The sequence below is a fragment of the Bombus vancouverensis genome, unplaced genomic scaffold (genome assembly GCF_051014615.1).
Source record: "Bombus vancouverensis nearcticus unplaced genomic scaffold, iyBomVanc1_principal scaffold0165, whole genome shotgun sequence".
Taxonomy (NCBI): domain Eukaryota; kingdom Metazoa; phylum Arthropoda; class Insecta; order Hymenoptera; family Apidae; genus Bombus; species Bombus vancouverensis.
The window spans coordinates 1-3660 of NW_027469052.1; the positions used below are offsets into that span (position 1 = coordinate 1).

Consider the following 3660-nt stretch of genomic DNA (forward strand, 5'->3'; position numbering starts at 1 on the left):
TTATATTAGAAAGAACTTCTTATGAACTATTTTTAAATTGAATTAAAAATAAAATAATTTGAAAAATTAGTTAATTAAATAACATTAGATTGTCAATCTAAAATTAATAATTACTTATTATTTTTCTTACATTAGATGTCTGAAATAAAGAATTGATCTTTTAAATCAATCATAGTAATTTAAATTTACTTCTAATGAATTCCTCAGATAATACCAATTAATTGATTAATAATTTTTATTTTATGTTTAATATGTTTATTTATTATTGTAATTCTAATAAATTCATTTTTATTACATATAAACAAAAAAAATATTTATAATATAAATAATATTAATAAAAAAAATAAATTTTATAAAAAATGAAAATGATTATGATAAACAATCTATTTGAAATATTTGATCCTTCAATTAATAATTATATTCAATTAAACTGAATTTTTATATTTTTACCTATTATTATATTTCCTAATTCATACTGATTAATTCCTTCACGAATTTTAATAGCTTTAAAAATATTTGTTGAATATTTACTAAATGAATTTAAAATAATTACAACAAATAAGTATTCAATAAACATTATTTTATTTTTAAGGATTATAATTTTCATTATAATATTAAATTTATTTAGATTAATCCCTTATATTTTTACATCAACAAGACATTTAATTTTTAATTTATCAATAGCTTTATCATTATGACTAAGATTTTTAATTTATTCAATTATTAATTTTCCCTTAAAAACTTTAAGACATTTAGTACCATTAAATTCCCCAAAATTTTTAATAAACTTTATGGTAATTATTGAACTTATTAGACTTTTTATTCGTCCTTGAACACTCTCAATTCGTCTTTCAGCAAATTTAATTTCAGGACACCTAATTTTAATTTTATTAAGAAATTTTATAATAAATTTTATGATTTTATTTCCAGTAACTTTAATAATTCAAAACTTATTATTAATTTTAGAAATTTCCATAGCTTTTATTCAAGCTTATGTATTCTCAATTCTATTAACATTATATTTTTCCGAATCAAATTAATGAAAAAAAATTTTCCTTTTCATATAGTAACTATTAGACCATGACCAATTATTGTTTCTTTTAATACTATAAATTTTTTACTTAGTACAATCTTATGAATTTACTTAAATAATTTACTAATTATAATCTTTAATTTATTAATTTTAATTTTATCAACAATAATATGATTCCGAGATATCATTCGAGAAAGAACATTTCAAGGAATACATTCTTTTTATATATTATCAATAATAAAATTTAGAATAATTATATTTATTATTTCTGAATTATTCTTTTTTATTTCATTTTTCTGAACGTTTTTCCATAATTCAATTTCTCCTTCAATTGAAATTAATCTAATATGACCACCTAAAATAATTAAATTTTTTAATCCATTTGAAATTCCTTTATTAAACTCAATTATTTTAATTATATCAGGATTTACAGTTACATTAAGACATTATAATATATTAAATAATAAATTTAAATCAAGAATCAAAATATTATCATCAACAATTTTTTTAGGATTTTACTTTAATTTTATACAAATTTTTGAATATTATAATTCATTTTTTTGTATTAATGATAGAATTTTTGGATCTATTTTCTTTTTATCAACTGGTTTCCATGGAATACATGTTATTATTGGCACATTATTTTTATTATATTCTTTAATTCGAATATTAAAAAACCATTTTTCAACAATTCATCACATTAATTTTGAGTTAGCTATTTGATATTGACATTTTGTTGATGTTATTTGATTATTTATTTATATATTTTACTATATTATTATAAATTAAATTAACTTTAAATATATAGTATAATAAATTACACTTAATTTCCAATTAAAAAATTTAATATTAAATTAATATATTTAATTTTTATAATTTATTATTTATCAATTATTGTAATTTTAATAATAATTTATTTATTAAATAAATTTTTTTCAATACATAAGAAACTTAATATAGAAAAAAATTTACCTTATGAATGTGGATTTAATCCAATTACAAAAATAAATATTCCATTTTCACTACCATTTTATTTAATTTCATTAACATTTTTAATTTTTGATGTAGAAATTATTTTATTAATTCCATTAATCTCATATATTAAAACATTAAATTTTTTCTATTTATTTATTTTAATAATATTTTTATTTTTAATATTAATTTTTTCATTAATTATAGAATGATCATGTAATTATTTAAATTGAATACTTTAAATTTAATTTACTAAATTTTTGTAATATAAGGATTTTTAATAAATCAATCTTTAAGCCGAAATTAAAAGTAAATTTTACTTCTTATATTAATTCATACTTATTAAATTATATAAATTTTAAATTGAAGCCAAAATAGAGGCATTTTATTGTTAATAAAATAATTGAATCTAAAAATTCCAATTTATAAAAATATTTTCTTTTATATACATTCATAAACCTCATATATATACACATTTATATGTATACATATATATATATAGTTTTAAATCAATTTATATAGTTTAAATAAAACATTATACTTTCAATATAAAATTATTAATCTTTAAAAATTAATTATAAATAGAAATAATTTAATAAAGCTTCTAACTTTAATTTTGATTTAATACATCATTATTTCTTTAAATGTAAATAATAATAAATTTATAATTATTCATACATTATATTATTTAAAAATTTTAAAAAATTTCCTTAATATTTTCAATATTATGCTCTAATATAAGCTATTTAAATTCTTGAATAATTTTTATTTAATATTATTACATTACATAAATATTAAATTAAAATTAAAAAAACTAATAAATATAAATACAATAACAACAATAAAGAAATTTTAATTTTAATATTAATTTCTATTAAATCACAAATATAAACTATAATTTTTCTTAAAAATTTTTCTAAAAACCCTTTCTCAAAATAAAATTCATAATAAATTATTTCATTTATCAATTTATTAACAAATAACTTATAAAAAAACTCTATTATAAAAAATCTTTTAAAAAATATTTTTCTCTTTTTTAAAAAATTTGTATTCATTATTAACATTGAAAATATTAATCCTAACAAAATTATTTTAAACACAAAATATTTATAAATATAAATTAAATTAATATTTAAAAAATAAAAAAAAATATTAAAAATAAATTTCCTTAAAATTAACATTATAATTAAAATTATTGTTAAAACTATAATTATAATTAAATCTTCTCTTAAATATATTAAATTTATTATATAATTATTATTTGCTATTATAAATAATAAACGAAAAGAATAAGATACAGTAAAAATAGTACCAAAAATTAAATTTATCATTCTAAAAATTCTTTTAATGCTTAATAAATAAAATTCAACAATTAAATCCTTAGAATAAAATCCAACTAAAAACGGAAAACCACATAACATTATTAATGAAAATATTAAAAATATCCTCTTTAAAGGATATACAAAAAATATACCTGAGTAAAAACGAAAATTTTGAATACCATTTATGTAATGAATAAATCTTCCTACACATATAAATATTATAGACTTAAAAAATGCATGAATAAATAAATGTAAAAATGTTAAATCTGTCATTCCTAATGAATAAATTCTTATTATAAAACCTAATTGTCTTAATGTTGATAAAGCAACAAT

The 3660-nt window shown here is 14.6% G+C and overlaps 1 pseudogene; it reads left to right on the forward strand.

Annotated features, from left to right (window-relative positions):
* The first annotated feature begins 21 nt into the window (after positions 1–21).
* LOC143305121 (ATP synthase subunit a-like) lies at positions 22–2368 on the forward strand (annotated as a pseudogene).
* The last annotated feature ends 1292 nt before the right edge of the window (positions 2369–3660 follow it).